The sequence below is a fragment of the Lichenostomus cassidix genome, chromosome 1Aa, assembly GCF_008360975.1.
Source record: "Lichenostomus cassidix isolate B80296 chromosome 1Aa, HeHo_3.0, whole genome shotgun sequence".
NCBI classification, from domain to species: Eukaryota; Metazoa; Chordata; class Aves; order Passeriformes; family Meliphagidae; genus Lichenostomus; species Lichenostomus cassidix.
In genome coordinates this window covers 27,308,195-27,327,819 of record NC_139480.1, presented here as the reverse complement: position 1 = coordinate 27,327,819, position 19,625 = coordinate 27,308,195, and the positions used below count along the sequence as shown (strand labels likewise).

The 19,625-nt window shown below is 38.1% G+C and overlaps 1 protein-coding gene across 15 annotated transcripts in view; it reads right to left on the bottom strand.

Annotated features, from left to right (window-relative positions):
- The window catches only part of NRCAM (neuronal cell adhesion molecule), a 99,258-nt gene that overhangs the window by 71,710 nt on the left and 7,923 nt on the right, over positions 1-19,625 (bottom strand). For 14 of the 15 annotated variants that reach the window (XM_085043319.1, XM_085043328.1, XM_085043337.1 and 11 more), the window contains exon 2: positions 4,784-4,888. The exons of the other annotated variant lie outside the window; for it this stretch is intronic. The gene's annotated coding sequence lies outside the window, so the exon portion shown is untranslated. The remainder of the gene's footprint in view (positions 1-4,783; positions 4,889-19,625) is intronic. 15 annotated transcript variants of the gene reach the window in all.

Here is a 19,625-nt window from a genome sequence, read left to right as displayed (position 1 = left end):
ATTTTTCTTCCCATTCATTATGTTACTTGAAATAGTATAACAACAGCAAGATAACAAAATTATTGTGAAACACATCAGAAAACCGTGCTGACCCTGTTTCTGTTCCTGAGATTTGACCCTATAAAAAACCCCAAATATTTGTCTGCTTATCTCTGCTATGGCAATCACCAACACATCTACCATGGGAACAGAAGCTCTTTCAACACAAGTTTCAGTATTGACTGTACATCTGCACAGCCCAGCACGATGAGATCTGACCACTTCCAGAATAACTTCAGTATCAACTGCTGAACCAGCAACAGAGAACCGCTTCAGTTATCCACCCATTTTGCACTGCTGCTGAACTGCACTTGTACCAGGTCATCAGACACCCACACAGCTGATGCACCCTTGCATGAGGCCGACTCCTCTGGCCCTGCCAGGACTGAGCAGGGTTGGTGTTGTTCTTCCCTGAACACTGTAAATTTTCACAGCTGCTAAATAGAGTTCTTTGGTAAATCATTATGCGCGCTGTGATACTCCTAAAAAAGCAAGCATAGAGGTCCTTATAAATTCCACTCTTATTTCAACTGTCTGCTCAAGAAGTACAATGTATGAGCACCAAAAATTGTAGGGGGGAAAAAAACCCAAACAACTAAAGACAGAGGTCAAATGTGTAATCAAGGGCTGCAGGTAAGCCTGTAAGCTCAGTCATGTGTCACAGACTTGAATCTTGAGAGCAGCCACTTAGAGCTGATTTTTAAAACAGTGGAGCAAGGCTAATCTGTTCTTTTACAGTTGTCTTACATGTTCCCTGAAGGCCTGTATTGGATTTGGCCCTTTTAAGGATTTAAACAGAGCAGCACTTACTTTCTAGATCCTGCTCAGCTTAAATTATAAACTGCTTTGGCTGGGGTGACTACATACATGGCCGAGCAAAGCTGTGGATAGCCCTCAAATAGGGAGGTAAGCCTAGTAAGCCTGGCAAGTTCAGATACCTCCAGAGTCAAGACAGCATCTGAGCAGCACTTTGGTATTGCAAATTTAAACAGATGTCTCAGTCTTGCTTGGATCCTTTCTGGTGTCCCAAATTCTTGATTGGATTCAGACTCTTTCCCCCTTTTAACTTCCTCACATAAAACAAATGATGGAATGGTGCTTAAAACTAATAGCTTAGTGGCACCTATTTCAGTAGTCCTTTGGAGTCATTACAGCCTGAACAAATATACTTCATCTCTTACGCATGTATACATTACTGCCTTTCAAAGACTTGGTTGAGATGCTTGAATTGAGTGTAACTTTGCAAATCTGCTGAGGAGCATGAATCGACAAAGGAGGGAGTAAAAACATAACTTGCATTGGTTTAGAGAGAGCTAGTCTGGCTCAAAGCAAATCACTAAATATGGGGATCAAGGAGAGGAAAGAATTCTGGTTGATCATGAAACTTCTCAGTAAGTTAGAAAGAATTTAGAGTGAGTCAGAGAAAACAAAGTACAAATCCACATTTTTACGTGGATGGTAAAAACAGGTACCTAGATGATGGTATCATTAGGATAGTTCTTCACACTTTGACACTTTTAGAAGCATGCAAATGATCTTGTTGCTCAATAAGTACAAATAATTCAGCACAATTTCAACAGGACAAACATTTTCAAGTAGCCCATCTCCTTCCCTCTCAAAGGTTTTGCAATAGAACAAAACAGTGCCTTTGAGAAAAAATATCAATGTATCATCAGCCTGCTACAACAGCCACACCATAGTGTACAAACAGAACCAGAAGGAAAACTGTAGAGTGGGCAGAAGGAAAATGCACCTTCACCCTGAGTGAAAACTCCCAGTTCAGCTCTTGTAAATATGCAAAGAGGATGCTAACGTGAAACATTCCCTGAAATGTTAATTTCTTTACCAGGGAGGTACAATGAAATGGCCTTTTTTTCTATTTTCCTAATTTTTTTCTACTCATCAGAATTCAGAGCAGGGCCTTCAGACAACTACCTAAGGAGAAGGTAATACATTCTGTATTACACTTGTTAATTACCCTTGCATCCCTACAGCTAACCCCAAAAGCACTGACTGACCAGAAGTATTCCGCAATCCTGGAGATATTCCTGTGAAAACCATAATGTGCAAAAGAGCAGAATCTGATTCACAGACAGGGCAACTCCTCCCTTGGGGAAGTAGAGCAGAAACCACTAATATTAGCATGAAATGTTGGAATAGTTATGCTAAAGAGGAGGTCACTCAGAATAGGGACAGTGCCAGAAACAGAGGACTAAGACATTCTGTCAGATATAAAACCCTAACAAGTACATGAACAAAGGAGGATAAACAGTGCAGAGGGAACAAACTGTACAAACTCCAGCTAGCTGCCCTGGGTACATTTTTTGGAGATGGGGATTGGGTATTAGCCAAATATGTGCAACACCTATTTAACAGGTAAAAGCCTGTTTGCTCATTTAATTTTGGGACATGGTTTAGTGGTGGACTTGACAGCACTGGGTTAATGGCTGGATGTGATGATCTTAGAGGTAATTTCCAACCTAAACCATGCTGTGATACTATGATTCTGTAAAAGTGAGCATTTTCGCTTCAGAGCAGGGTAAGTGTCTTGGATCAAAACTTCGGAAGCAGAGGTGAGACTTTGGATGAACCAACATTGTACCTGTTATTACTTGCCCCTTGGAGTCCACTGTTATCCAGGACTAACATCTTCTTTCCATTTATTACTATATTTTTATTCTCGTTTAAAAAAAACTATGATTTTAGCAGGTTTTACCCACAATGACTGTTAAACTACATATGTCCAAGTGGACAGACCCATGTTGTTAGGTTATTTTAGTGGGAAGACTTCAAAAAATAGATATAATTTACCAAGATTCATATTTTTAGGATTTATCCTTCATTTTGTTGGTGTTTTTCAATAAAATCTGTGACTGGCTTCATCTGGCTTAAACAAATCTTGGTTTGATTAAGATTTGTTCTAAAATCTCAACTGCAGCTGATTCCATTAAATCTCTGTTTCCCAGACATTTTCTTGTATCTGCATTATCAAAGACCAAAAAAAGAGAATTTATTCAAAAATACAAATGAATATCTATTGTTATGCATTTCACATTTATGTAAATTGGAAATTTAAATTGTTGGGGAAAATTTCTCTGCTATTATGATGTAAAAGGATTAGTATGGCTTTTTAATTTAATGTAATTTTTAGTTTAATATATCAAAAATAAAACCCTGCAGCTTAATTCTTACAATAAATCTTGCACTTCTAATAGAGTTTTAAAACATCATTATCAAACTGAAACCTAAGTGGAATGTGCTAACCTACATTTCCATGCTGTTGCTTTTTCATTTGAAATATATTTTAGATATTAAGAATATTTTCAATTTTCCATTTAAAAGGATCAGAGAAGGCAGTTAACACCACTGAAACAACATAATTTCAGGTGCAATTTAAGCAAGCAGACTAGGACAAAGCAAATAACTAGAGCCTGAGTATACCTTTTTATAAAATCATTAATTCAAACCTTAAGGGTAAAAAAAAGCTCATTTATTCATCAAGGAGTTAATCCAGTTAGTTCCCTAACTGGGAAATAGCTTTCCCTGCTTTTTTTTTTACTTTTTTTTTTTTTTGGTATGTCTACACTATTCATTAGTGAAACAAAAAAAAATTACCCAGGACTTTACATCTATTATGTAAGTAAATATTACACTTTGATGTAAAAATTCACATTGTTCACAGAATCATTTGAATTTCACATTCATATTACCACTGGAGAGATAAAAGAAATTTCTTTCAAAGTGCCATGTTCACTACTGTTTTCTTTGACTTTTTAAAATTAATTTATCCTTTATATTAAATTCTCAAATGAAAACCACATATTGCAAGAATAGTATTTTTTCTGTTTAAATTAAACTCAACACAGTTTTGCACAGTCAAGCTAATGGATGATTAAATGCTTTTTTCCATTAAAAGTACTCTCTCTCTCTCTCATTATAAGCATATATGATATCCTCCCACAAAATTAGTACTAAATATTAAATTAGAAAGTATTCTTCAAGGTGAAGGAAAAAGAGCATTGCAAGATGAAAACACAATACAAAATCCCAAAATAACTAAAAAAAGTATTCCTTAAATTCTGTCATTGGTACTGCAAAAACACTTCATCACACAACTTGTAAACCAGATTTTAAATTGGTACTAGCAGAGTGACAAGCATATTATTTTATCCACACTAGAGAATGACTACATTTAATGATTCGAAAATAAAAATAGCTTATTTACATAGATACATGTATAATATTTGTATTACACACTGAGGCTTCCAAAGTAATACCTGCTTTTTATAACAATATGTCGAGGCAGAGAAACAAGGCAGCACTGAAATTAATTGAACTCCTATTCTCATGAAAAGACACTGTTTTATAAGGATGTATCCATTTTCTTTCCAAACCACCATTTTTTTTAAGCCAGGTTATTTGCTAGATTACTAGACATACACAAAAAATTAAAACCAAATTTCTCTCCAATAACACAGGTACACTAAGAGCAATTACTCACAGCACAACTATTAGAAATTACTTCATTCAATTTTTCCAGTTCTAATTCTTTTGCAGTTGTAACATCTAATGCATCTTTTTCAGGCAAATGCAGCATAAAATATGAACATTTCAGAAAGAAAAACTTCAGGAAACTATAAAAGTGAAGGCAAGACATTTAAAATGTGTAAATAAACCATTCCTCATTAGCTCTGATTACTTCAAACACTTGGCTAAGCTTTATAGTTTTTGTAAATTATCTTACTCTTTGAGGCAATTTTCAGTCAATCCAGTCATAGTTAGAATAACAGTGTATCAAGGCAGCTTGTCAGTCAGACCCTTCTCCTTCACACATCTTGAAATATTGATCCTTCAAAGAAAATACAAAGAACCGTTCACTTGACACTCATGCAACACCTGCAGGTGATGTGGCCATATTAACATAACACTGTCTTGGATTTCAGCACATAAAGAATGAAAAATTGCTATAAATCAACATTAAAGACCAGAATTATTTTCTCAGACATGCTAATTTGAATTGAGAGAGATGCTGTTGTCCAAAGATTTTTAATTTTACATTAAATTGCCTCACTGCTTATACACCAGAGAAACTGTAATATAACCAAGACCAGAAAGTACTCTTTAATCTTTAATATATAATTAAATTTTGGTGGTTTTCCAATTTATCTAGAGATATAGTACCACTTAAAACTGTGCTTTGTTGTATTCATTTTAATCAAATGTTATTTTAATTGGGTCTGTAAGGACATGTAGAAACTACTGCACCATAGGGAAGAAAGTAATTTTTGATCTTCTGTTCTTACATCTCTGAAACCAGCCTGGTTTTCAATCTCACCTTTAACTTCCCTTCAGGCATTATTACATAGGGTTCCACAGCTTCAATTCCCAATTCAGATTTGCTCAAAAGAATAATGTATCTCAAAGCAGTACTTCTGGAAATCCAGACTTATGGAAATGCAGGTGTCTGACCAAATTTTCCATGTGGTCTATGGGAAGAAGTTGAAACCTAAGGTAGGGCTCTGGGGAAATGCTTCACTTGGACGTAGCACAAACAAAAAGGCAACTCTACCACCATGGAGGTTCAGCATGTTTATGAGGGCTGAACAGAACTGGAGGGCCTCCTTCCAAAAAGGAGCAAGAAATCGAGGCAAGACCTTCCTTGGACAAGCAGTTGTGAATGTAATGCATCTCTCCCTCACTCATCCTGATTTCTCCTAAGCACCATTACTTCTAGAAGACAGAAAGGGACTGCCTTTCCTTCCTTCCTTTCTTCACAAAAGCTATAAGCTAGTCAGCACCATCAGACTGATCGAAAAGCTATTCTCCATAGTGCTGAGAGCATAGCCATCTTTGAAGAGAATGGGTGAGGGGAAATAAAGCCCAACAAGGGAAAACACCTTAATCAGACTTTGAATAAGAACAGAAGAGGGTTTGAGACATGGCTTTTGTCACTATCAGATCAACAAAATACTTCAATACTCTCTCACAGAGGTCAGTTACAATAGCTAAGACTTGCTGACAAATCCAGGCAGCAAAATTAGGGCAGCCCCTCTCCCAGCCCTCATTCCTTCCTTCCTTCCTTCCTGGTGCTTGACTCAAGCTGTTTCACTGCAATGATATGGCAAGTAGTTCATCAGTTTCTAGCCTAAATGACAGGTTAAATTCATAACTATATTTTACAATTCAGTTAGGTTCAAATTCTCCAGGCAACATTTAACTTGAAAATAATAGCTTCACTCCCTGTCAGAGTGAAATTTAAGGTAGCCAATCAACTTTCACCTCTAAATGCATGAAAACAGTATTTCTCATTCAAGACGTATTAGAAGTCCTAAAGATGGGGGCATGGGGGTGTGTTGAAGTTTTCTACGTTTGTAGGTTTGGTTGGGGTTTTCTTAGTCTTGTTTTGTTGGGGTTTTGCACTGAGTTTTAGACAGAATTGAAACAAATTTACAAAAGGGGTTATGTCATGTGGGTTGCCTGAGCAATGAGCAAAGAAACCCTTGCAAGATTCCTCTTCCAAGAGGAAAAAGCAGAAAACAGGCATCAACGTATTTAGGGCTTTCAGCAGGGCATAGGAATACTTTTCCTATAAACCTGAATAGCAGGAAAGGGAAAGAATCTGTGCCTCCTTTAAGATTCAAATCTTAAAGTGTTTTGGTTTTCTCACATTTGAAATGCAAGTGGAACACAAAGGCAACTGACCAGTTTGTACCCCATATCATTTTTTTTAAAATGTAACAGGTTTTCACAGAGCATCACAGGGATCTCTACATTCACTCATGTCTCATTTTTAACTTCATAATTCTTTCTGTAACAGGGGCTGGTTTCTGTGAAAAGGAGTCACATGGAAGCACCCTCCATGAAATCATGGAGAAGGTAAAGATGAAATAAGATCTTTTCTCACTCTTCTTTAATCTTGATAGTGAATTCCCAACATTAGGCTGGATCCAACAGATTAAATGGATTTTCACATACAATGCTTGCTGCTGGGTAGTTGCCAGGTAAGATAATAAATTTCTGCTTAATTAAACCACATTCCTTTTTTTCCACAATGGCTGATAATCTCGGCTATTTTCAATGCTACAAGATGTATTCACATACTATATGCTGGGAAAAGTAAGACATACCTTTTGTTTAGCTTAAAAAACCTGAATTTCCAGACATAAAGCCAAGAGTTGGCATGCCCAAGACTCTCTGAACTTCACACATACTTTTTCTCACATGTTTAAACAGAGAAAGTTTACCTAAGTCATTACACTGGTTTGGCAGAGATACTGAATGTCATGGGAAAACCGAAAGTGGAAGGAAAGACTCAAAGACTTAAAATGGACAGAAGTGTAGTTAAACTATTGTTTTAACAAAATGAACCACTTCAATGTATTTGAGTCAAGACACCTGCACCAAAAAAAGCCCCCAGTAAAATCTATGTTGAGAAAACAAATACAATTAAACCTGAACTAACCTGACTGCTGGGTAGAAATCATCTTAGCTATATAATTGGTTTTGCTACGATAAAAGCATTAAGGGCCAGGTTAGGAAAGCAGTTTACCCTTTTCTTGCCAGCAATCACTGTAGTCTCTTGATCATTGAAGTACTTTATTAGAAGGTACTTTTCAGTACTTAAATCTTCCGATGCCCTAAACAACTGCAGGTATGAAGAAAAGGGAGGCTCGTAGAGACTAGAACAATGACTTTTCTTCTTTGGCTTCCTGGGCAACTACACTTGCTCTGAACTAAAGAGAACTAGCTGTCAGGAAGATATGGAGAGGTCTTGACTTCCTCTGTTCCTCACTGCAAGTTCCTATCCTCTCCCCTTGCATTTAAGGATTGTAGCATCCCCAGTGAGCTGTATCAGTTCATTGATCCAAGAGAAAACAAACCTCTGCAAGAAAAGATTAGGCTCTGACAAGACAGAGATTTCCTCAAAGAAACGACCTCTTTTGGATGACAGCCTAATATTAAACAGGGCAAAGCATCATGTGAAACTGTACCCCCAGCCTAAGTCTCCATGGGTCTGAGTGAGGTGAATGTAATACTGAAGTATTCCCATCACCCTACATCAAATCTGTTCCTCCCTACTGAAGCATTTGTGATGAATACTCTGCAAAGCTGGGGACAAATACTTCTGAAGTAGAGTCAAACATCTGAAAATGGGTAGGTAATATTAATTATGATAATCAAATAAAGATCCTAGTATTTCTGACTTAATCCATTTGACTCAATGAACAGTGAATCAGCAACATCCATTGGTACATAAAAGTTAAAATATGTTCCTCAATGACAGCCTCCCAAATAGGCTTTCTTCTCACATACTTTGCTATGGAAAGAACTTCTCAGAAGTGCAGACTTACTGTTTTTCCCAAGGAATCCTGTCACAGTCTTCAAATTTTGTTTATGCTTGGCTTTTTCATTCAGAATAATCAGCCGTCCAGTATTTTGAACAGCTGATTATTCTGAATGACTTTCATTCAGACATTCTTTTCCATGACCTCCAGCAAGGACACAGTTTCTCCACGTGTCTATGATTCACAGCCATATTTTCTTTTTAAAGTACTTTTCACTATGGCATCCCATTTCCTTCCAGATTGTAAAACTTTCAGGTTTAAATACATTCAGTGCTGGATGCCATAAACAAACAATCCTACAGTACTCCTAAGATTAAAAATCCTGCACTAATATTTCTACCTCATAGAAAACTGACTCCAGATGTAACAATCTGACTAACAAGAACACTAACTTGGACTGAGTTCTACTTTATTTATAGTGCCTTCCATGACAGAATTGTACTATCCTCAGCAGAATTTCTTCTAATACACACAAGAAGGGAAGAAGAGGACAGAATTGGATCTCCTGCCCTCACATACTTCCTGTGACAAGTCTGTATCACAAGAGCACAGCAGCCTGCAAAGTACATAATGATTTTCCTCTCACCATGTCTCAGATGTAACTCATAAGATGACAGATGCATTCATAAATTTCACTGTACATTTTTATTAAAAAACCTGTCATTGACATTTTATTTTTCCCATCTTTATGATTCAAAGAATGCCCTTGTATTTCCTTCTAATGAGTTGCAGCATTGCTCCTAGTGTAGGCTGTTAGATATGTGAATTTTTAATTCTGAAGAGAAGCAATATATTCTGCAAACTCCATAATTCATGTAAAAAAGAATGTCAAACCTTTATTGGATTTCCCTGAATGAGTTTTATATCCACCAACCTTTTAAATCGTACTTGAATAAATTAGTGTATTTGGTTTATTGGAAATAAAATAATTCAAAAAAGTGTAGGCAACTACCATACACCAATGTATGCAGTTTCCTGCAAAATAATTCTAACACAGTACCATCCTTCACATATATTTATCAGGTTGTATTTTATAAATAGCATAAATTTTGTATTTGAAGGCTTTTATTTCTAAAGATAGGAAAATTATTACTAAGGCACTATCAATCATATATATGAGAAGCTGTGGCAGTCCAGTTAAGTTCCCACTGATGTGAAAAGGGGAAATATAACCCAAATTTTTACAAGAGGAAACAAAGGAAAACCCAAGGACTGCAAGCCAGTCAGTCTCACCTCAGTGCTTGGCGAGATCATGGAGAACTGAATCTCCTGGAAACAATACTAAGACACATGGAGGGAAAGGAGGTGACTGGTGACAGTCAGCACGGTTTCACTAAGAGCAAACTGTGCTTGACAAACAACAGGATGACAGCATTGATGGATAAGGGAAGAGCAACTGACATCACCTGCCTGGATTTGTGCAAAGCATTCAACACTGTCCCACACGGCATCCTTGTCCCTAAACTGGACATAAATGGATTTGATAAATGGACCACTCAGTGGATAAGGAATTGGCTGGACAGTCACATTCAGAGAGTTGTGGCCAATGACTCGATACCCAAGTGGAGACCAGTGACAACCAGTGCTCCTCAGGGGTCAGTGTCAATGACCAGCGCTGTGTCACATCTTTGTGGGCAACACAGACAATGGAATCGAGTGCTCCTCAGCAAGCTGCCTTAAGACACCAACCTGTGTGCTGTGGTCAACATGCTAAAGGGAAAGGATGACATCCTGAGGGACCTTCACAGGTGTGAGGAGTGGGCCCATGTGAACTTAATGAAGTTCAACAAGGCCAAGTGCAAGATCCTTCACCTGGGTCAGGGCAGTCCCAAGGACAAGTGAAGGCTGGGCAGAGAATGGATTGAGAGCAGGCCTGAGGAGCAGGACTTGGGGGTTTCAATGATGAGAAGCTCAACATGACCTGGCAATGAGCACTCCAGCCCAGAAAGCCAAATGTGTCTTGGGCTGCAAGCAACATGGCCAGCAGAGCCAGGGAGGGGATTCTACCCCATTACTCTGCCCTCTTGAGACCCTACCTGGAGTGTCGCATCCAGCTCTGGGGTTCCCAGCACAAGAAAGGTATGTATCTGTTGGAGCAAGTCCAGAGGAAGGCCAGGAACATGATGAGAGGATTGGAGCACCTCTTCTATGAAGACAGCCTGAGAGAGCTGGGGCCGTTCAACCTGAGGAAGAAGAGGCTCCAGGCAGACTTACAAGTGCCCCTAAAGGGAGCCTACAAGAAAGCTGGAGAGGGACTCTCTACAAGGGCAAGTAGTGACAGGACAAGGGGGAGTAGCTTTAAACTGAAAGAGGGTAGGCAGGTTTAGTTTGGATATTAGGAAGCAATTCTTTACTGTGAGAATGGCAAGGCACTGAACAGGTTGCCCAGAGAAGGTGTGGATGTCCCATCCCTTTAAGTGTTCAAGGAGAAGCTGAATGGGGCCTTGAGCAACCTGGTCTAGTGTAAAGTGTCCCTGCCCATGGCTCATTCCAACCCAAACCATTCTATTATTCTATAAAAATTATTGTATACATAAATGATAAAGTTACTAGCATTATATACTCACAGAATTAATAATGTGTGTGTGTGTGTGTGTGTATGAATATACATACACACATACAAATATGAAAATAATATTTACCCTGCCCTGTAACAAGTTAGAGTGGTATTTCTCAACATAACGAGTCTTTGTTGCTCTGATGAGTACACCCCTTTAAAAAACCACCTTTGATTGCAATTCCTGTGCTCAATACATCTGGCACAACAGAGCTTTTCCATTTGCACACTAGTTTGCAAATTATATCATTGTTACCCAATAGTCAAATCAGCTATTAAAAAGGAATATGAAAAATTATATTTAAGGTATTTATTGAAAAGGGGTAAAAACAAAGACAGATCATTGACAGGAAATTTGTTAGGTTAATATAACACTCTGCAATGTGACAAAGAGGGAGAATTACCCAACATTCTCCATTAGAACTCATCAAGCTAATATCAGAACTTTAAACCTATTTTTGCTAAATAATCAGTTAAACTGTGTGCCATGTTAAAGAAAAGCTCATAGAGGAATAAATATTTGCAAAAGGTTCTGGCTACTAATTTCCTTTCAACTGATGGTGTCCTTTTAGGAAGAAAAAAAAGAAAAAAGAAACTCTTAAAGCACTGTCAATACAGTAAGAGAAATACTGCTTTTGACATGAATGGTGGCTAAGAGGCATCCCACTGTGTAGGTTTTTCAAAAAAGAAGATTTTAAAAATGCATTTAATTCATCTATAAGAGTCCCATGTGACATTCTTTCAAAAATTAATCCAGTGCTATTTTTGTGCTCAAAGCTTCAAGGTCTTTTCAAGCAGCACCCCAGTGGAGCAGCTCACTGCCTCCACTTTGCCCAGGCCACTGACACTTTTTAGGCTCTATTTAAGCTTCCCCCTCTCTTTCAGTGTTGTCAGTGAGAACACACATGCCAGCTATCATCTTTTCAAATCTGTAGGAATCCTTTATTTGTTTGGAGGTTTCTCTGTGGAGAAACGTTTCTTGATGGAAAAGCATTTAGCTTTGTCAAGACAAACTGCAGTAGCTAAGTAAGTCTATCAGCATCAGGAAGTTTTATCTGATAACAATAAATAACCATTTATTTTGGTTCTCTAAAGGGAGACAGGTACTTTAAACATGAAAGAAGCACCAAATGCATTACTAATAATAATAGGAGGATGTCAATGGGCACAAGATCTTCCACAGGAAGTTTTCTACAAAGCTAGTTGCAGGTTTAAAGGTGCTGTACTCAGAAATTAAAAAATTTACACACCTTCTTACTGACTACAGGATACAATGAATAGCTTGTTAACCTTTTTTGATGAAAGAAAGTACACTTTTGTACAGAGGTGAATGCAATCCTCTGGCAATGACAGTAGGTAGAGCCTTTCCTTTTGCCATTTGACTGAGAGAGTGCTGCAGTAGGTACACACAAAAGAGGCTTCTACTGTTCCTAGAGACTCTGCCAATCCTTTTTGGTACACTAGCATGATTTGCTCTAAAGGGATTACAAAACAAAAGTATTTTGTGAATAATCCACAGATTAAATTTTTTTCTTTTTGTACTTTGCCAGGCAGAATATTCAGTTTCTTCTGTCATCTTGCCACTAGATTAGGTCAGTAATTTGCTTACAAAACTCTAGTATAAATTTTAACATGAGAATGATATATCCTCTTTCAAAACAACTTTTTGCTTTTTAATTCATGTCTGCTTTGGTGGCATTTCAGAAATTAATGAATATATGGACAGATGACTAGATGACACATTTCTAACCACTGTTTTTGCTTTCTGTGGCTAAACATTTGACAGTTTTCTTGCAGAAATTTTTTCCTGAATAACACTTCATAGAAATTCAACAAAAAGGATTTTTATTCCAAAGCTGTAAAAGCCAAAAGCACATGAACTGTAATCATTTTAGAAACTAAGTGGCCATCAACTTTTGTATATCCCAGTCTTTATTGTTTTGTTCTAGTACTGTACACTGTCATTATCTATTCTTTCAGCAGTATTAAAAGGCTTTACAAACTGTTGATACTCAGTCATTTACTCTCTGGTGAAGCCAGAGAGCTTTATAACATTATCAGACTGCATCACATATCAAAAGACACTTAGCTTCTGCAAAAGAGGGCTCCTGATGCCAGACAGATTACATTATTGAGCTATTACAGTACTCACGTCTGCTAATTTTTAGAAGACCCATGAGAGCTCATGAATCCCAAAACAAAACCAAAAGCCTCTGTGGAATAAACATGAGATTATGTTTCCCTCAGCATGCACTATGTAACAGTGTTTCTGCTTTGGATTCCACAAATCCCATATAGATTAACTATTTAATAAAGGCCCCAAAATGCTCCACATATGCTTTTGAAATGTAATAGTTTTTCTATTTCACAAAAGACTTATAAGGGTTGCAGAAAAAGACATAACTGGAGAACTTTCATATTGCAAATATTAAATTTCATCTTTTGTAACAGAAGGATTGCAATCTCTGGGGTTTAATTAGAAGTATGAAATCACCTACTACATTATACTATTCTAATACTGATCCTGAGTGAATGCAAAGTAATACTATAAGCACTTTTTCCCTCTCATGATAGTAGTGCCCACACTGCTACATCTAGGAATTTATTATTATTTGTAATTATAGAGTCAGTGAGATTTTACCTCTGTTCTGTTGAAAGCTGAGGTACTTATTCCTGTCTCTGCCTAAAAACTTTAGGGCCAGAACTTTTAGTTCTGCATCCTTAGACGTACAATGATAAGACTAGGTTCCACAAATCCACTTGGCAAAACTATTCCATCTTCATCACTCATACTGGCTTCTGTTTCACCACTACAGATCTGCACCCAATTTAATTTCATCACTACCACACTACGGGTTCTCTAATGTAACAGACAAATGTTCTCTTGCAGCTGGCTCAATTAACAAAGGAATTTACAAGATTTAAACAAGTACAGTATCAAATGAGTGATTTAGCTGGCTGTCATGGCAAGGCAATACCCATCAGCAGAGAGAAAGTCAGGCAGGCTGATAGGATTTAACATATTTTGCTGGTTCTGCTGTTTGAAAATACCTGGCTGGCTACACATAATTTGTGAAGTCACATGTTAGAAAGCTAATTATATCAACAGGATGTTGTGCTCCTTCCGCCATTTCTTGTTGTGAATGAATGGTGAAGAATTATGGTATCACAGAAAACAATGGCTTCATAACTGTTGTCCAGTGATAATGCCCAACTAAGGGTCAAGTGTGTTTGCTGTATAAAATGTCCCTGTGTCATGGTTTAGTCCCAGACAGCAGCCAAGCCCCACACAGCCACTCCTCACTCACACTCACTAAGCCTGTGGGATCAGGGAAAGGATTGAAAAGGCAAAAGCCAGAAAACTCATGGGTTGAGATAAAAACAGTTTAATAAGAAAAGCAAAAGCCACATAAAGCAAAACAAGGATTCACTGCTCTGCAATGGCAGGTGGGTGTTCAGCCATCCCCAGGAGAGCAGGGCCCCATCACATGCTGGGGAAATAAAATGCCATCACTCCAAACATCACCCCCTTCATCCTTCTTCCCCCCACTGCACAATACTCTGCATGATGTCACATGGAATCTCTGTTTGGTCAGTGGGGGTCACCTGCCCCAGCTGCATCTCCTCCCAGTTTCCCATGCAGTTACAACTTCCTGGCAGCAGGAGAAGCAGAAAAGGCCTTGGCTGTGTGTAAGCCCTGCTCAGCAGTAACAAAAACAGCTCTATATTATCAACCCTGTGTTCAGCACAAATCCAAAACACAGCCCCACAGCAGTCCCTGTGAAGAAAATTAATTCTACTCAAGCCAAAATCAGAAGACATTGTGTCACAGAAATATATCCTGTTATATCCTATATTTCTATATCCTGTTGTGGCCACTCTTCTTTCAAATTGATTATGCTGAGAAAAACATAGTCATCTTTGTATGGATCTTCCTACTTGTGTAGACTAGTACAGATGAAAAGAGCTTAATGAAATCAACTATAGAAGTAAACTAAATATTCTGGATCTAATTCCGTCAGTTTTCATTCTCCAGTATGAATGCAATCTCACCACAGAAACCCAAAGGTAATTAATTATATCCTTAGTAATGTCAATAGGAATTCCGCTGCTAAGTTCAATTAGACATGAGTACATCCAAAACAAATAAGGTTATCACTTGGATGAGTACAAGTAACAAAAGAGCTACACACCCTGGTACAAATTGGAACCAAAATGGAAGTTGTGTTGAACTAATGTGATTTAAATTCAGAAGAAGAGTAGAGGTCAAGTAATCAGCTGTCCTGAGGTCTGTGAGAAGAAAGCAGGGTGCAAAAGAGTGCCTGAGAGCAAAGGTGCTGTGCCAACCATATCTCACAGGCTCCACAGAGAAGTTCCTGTCAGACACAACATGTCACAGGCAGTTATTGTACTAAACAGACAAGGATGGTAACTGCATGCATAACAGAGATAAGGGCTGACACCTGTCAAGGTACAATACACACACCACATATTGCCCTACAGTCTGTTTGGGTCCTAAGCCTGTGTCCTTTGTAACCTTTCTCTCATAGGCTTGATCTTGTACAATATCTCTTCTTGAAGCTCTCCTGAAGGCAAGACCTACAGGGGAGCCCTCCATTGAGCAACAGGTGTAGGAGAAGAGCTGAACCTTTACAAGAGAAGATGTGCTGCAGCTGCAAGAGCAATCATGGGTGCAGGAACATTTGCTGCTACAATCTGCAACTCAGTGAGTGTGTATTTGGTTTTTGTACTTTTCCAGGGCACAAAACCTTGTTTTTGACTGGTTAGGTCGTTCAACGCTGGACCCTGTGCAACTCAGGGATAGGTAATAACTTGACAGTGAACAAGCTGAGAAGATGAAATACTGCATGCTCAAGCCACAAGATCCTGCTTGAACACCTTGGACCAAACTCAGAAAGAACAGACACAGCCTTCCCAGCACTGAACACCATAAGAGTAATTTGTGTTGTTGGTTTGGGCAGCCATGTCCCCTATTATATTGAACACAAAGAGATATTTTTGCACAATATTCACAACAGCTAGCAATCCCCATGTGGAAATACTGATCCTAGTCAACAGAAACTACAGAAAGTTTTTAAATTCTTTCTTCTGAGAGTTCAAAGAATTGTTATATTAGCATGGAACCAGAAAAGAGAGCTGCCAACCTTTTCTGCAATGATGAGAACATGCCATGACTTTGAGTATGGAAAAAACATGCAGCAACACTTTGAACATTAGTGTGGTAGAATCACAGAATAATAGAATATGCTGAGTTGGAAGGGACCCATTAGGATCATCAAGCCCAACTCCTGGCTTTACACAGGACAGTCCCAAGAATCCCACCATGTGCCTGCAAGTGTTGTTCAAATGCTTCTTGGACTCTGACAGGCTGGTGCTGTGAGCACTGCCCTGGGGAGCCTGTTCCAGTGCTCAGCTCATACAGCTACAGAGTAGGAGGAAACCTCTATAGTAGGCCTTTAGCATTTCATGTTTAAGCTAGTAAAAGGCCCTAATCACGAGACCCTCAGGAGTTTCTATTACTCCAGAAGCTGTGTCATTGTGCACTCAAGAAAACCAAACTGCTTGTACGAAGTATATATAGCAAAGAAGTATTAGTAATAAGGAGTACACTGGGTGTCAAACTCCAGATTTCTTCTGGCATAGGGCTGCCCTCTAATACATAAGTTGCTATTTTGTTGAAACTGTTTCTGGTCCTTATGATTTCTCTGTCCGGCTTGTAAAGAGTTACAAAGTTAAAAAAAAGTTACAAGTTGCATGTGAGAAGAATAAAACTAAGCGTTCTCCGTAAGTCTTTAAGTGAAACAGTTACATCAGAGAAAAATACCTTGCATTAATGAAAAATCCTCCTGCAGCTTTACGCAGGTTACCTGCATGATTTTTGGAACAGTAATATGAAGGCTCAAGCTCTCAAAATTCTTTTCATAACTTGCTCCTTTGATACCAGCAAACAAGCTTCAAATACCTTGGAAGCACTGCTTTGGTTTTAGAAAGAACAGGTGTGGATCCAGTTTCCTTATAGTTTAGGCATGAGCTATTCATCACTTCTCTGCATCGCCGCCAAAAAGGAGTCAAAAAAATGCCCCATCAGCTTTTCTTGAGTTGTGTTAATTTTCAACTGACTAAACAAAGGATACTTCTATAGTGAGCAAATTGGTTTTACAAAACCTTCAGATTAAAAGCTTACTTATAAACTAAATTAAAAGTTGATAGCAGCTTTCCTGTGAAAATGTTGAGAATCACAATTGTATTTTACACCAGGTACTATTTTGGTGGAACTATGTAAGGGAAGACACAAGATTTAAGTGTTAAAGAAAAATAAGTCTTTTATGGTTTCCATTAAATGCCAAAACCACTTCTAACATCTGCAGGCTGCATGAATATTTTGTGTCTTTCTAACATTTTATATCAACTAATAGAATTTATGAATATGTCACTTTTCCACATTCCTGAGCCACCTCACTGTTCTGGAAAAGATCCCAGAGGCCCCAAACCCACAAACGACTGTCTTTACTCTTGACAGCAAACACTATGCTAGCTGAATCAACAAGACATGGAGAAGTCCAGTAAAAAAAATTATAAAATATGTGCTAAGAAACTTAATCCATTTAATTTGCATAAACTGAAGTTGTCAGATTCTTCAGGGTTGCAAGATTCTTCAGTTGCACGCAGTGCAAGACAACTAATACTGTCTTGGATAAAAGGCTGCTTTATGCTATTCCATACTATCATTTAATATATGGCTCTACTTTGTAACCTTTACAACTACTTGAAAGACATTAATGGGTGGAAGCATATCATCCTTCTGCATGCAGTCTGCTGTTCTAGATGGGAAGGATTCAACACCTTCCAAACCCGTGCGGCCTGAGAGCTGCCATTTCGTGTGGTGGACTGGAGAAACCTGTCTGAACACACTTCAACTAGTGTAGAAAGACCTGACAGTTGGTGGTAGGTTATTTAATATATACCTACAGGGTTTAAATCATCCTTGCAACATTTTTTTTTTTTTCTTTTCTCTGGCTGGAAAACATCCATTCCTGCCAGCCAAACATCCATTTTCCTTTGAAGTACTTCCTGAGAATTTAATTGCCCAGTAAATTGCCAAAAAATCTTCCAAGGCATAGATCAGCCCTGAGAGACTCCATGGGAAACAGCCTGTAATTCATCTTTCCACAGTCAGTGAGGAGGGTAGAGTTGCCCTTCAGTCATAAAAATCAGTTTTTGAGTGGATGAAATTCACTGAACTAAATACAGTCATATACAGGAAGTAGAAACTCTCACCATTCTTGGCTGAATGTGACATTGCACTGGAGCAATACTTCTGAGAACTGGGATATTCAGACTATTAGTGTCTCTAGCTACATAGGCACTGCAACTAAACTGTTTCCTATTTGAAAATGTGTCTTCTTAGACAATTTAAACTTCTACAGTTATTCAGCCCTCTTATACAGTTCTTCCATTCTTGGCAGGTCCTCCAAATTGAATCTGTACCATAGATTTCAAGGTCTACAAGGTTCAAATAATGACACAACATAAGAAATGTAGTGGAGAGGAGTATGACATTAGTAAATTTTTTTTTTTTTTAGTGACTGAAACAATTTTAGAGTCTCAATCTTCCTCAAAATAAATAATTGTCAATAATGAAACAAGAAGATTCAAAATTGTTTCAAGACAGAAAATATGAAGGTTAAAACAGAATAATTTCTTTTTAAAGAAAATGCCAAGTGACTTCAGCAAAAATCCAAAAAGTGCTGACTTCATTTCACCATACTGTAAACTAAATACCTCATGCAGTTCTGGAAACTATTATCTGTCAGGAAAATGTAAATTGAGGTAACTCTGAGATGCAATAATGCCTAGCATGGTATGAATAATCCATTTGGGGTTTGTTGTTTGGAAACAAGCCTTCTACAAAAAGAAATGTGTTTATGAGAGACTACAGGCTGTTGATCACTCATTACACATTTTGTTATTAATATTTTAGTGAATATCCTTTAAATTGTCAATGCAGAAAAATCAAGGCTTGTACACATTAGATACTCAGGCCTGCTAATGGTGTTGGAATACTTTATGATCAAGGGTTAGCTTTAATGGCATTATTTAATTTTTAATTAAAAATAAGCTCTAAGAATTGTAGAAAAGCTAAATTGTTATGTTAAAGCTTCGTCTGATCTGCTTGCAGAAGCACATGTGATGCATACTTGGGGTGCACCAACAGTGGTCCCTCTGTTCCCAAAAAGAAGCCAGAGATACTAGGGGTGCTCCTCCTCTGCTCCTGCTGAGTGGCTGAATTGCAAGTAGGCCAAATTCCTCTACTGAAGAAGAAAAGAGCCACATGGACAACTGTCCTGAGATCAGGCAGAGCCTCATCCTCCTCTGAAGACAATAGGGGTCAGTGAGGAATTAATTCTGGGTGACATATGTATAGTGGCATGTTGGGAGCAGTGTGGGGCATGAAGAATAAATCCAGCTTCCATCTTGTTACTCTTAACAATTTTGTAAGTTTCAGAAGGTTAAGTTTCAGTTTACTCAGAAGCAACTGAGGTTCTGAAATCATAATCAATTCAGACTCCAGTGAAGGGACTGATATTTTTTCCTCGAGACAGATCAACAAAATATAGTTCAGGATTTGAAGACTGCAACAAAATCATTATTAAAGCCCATTC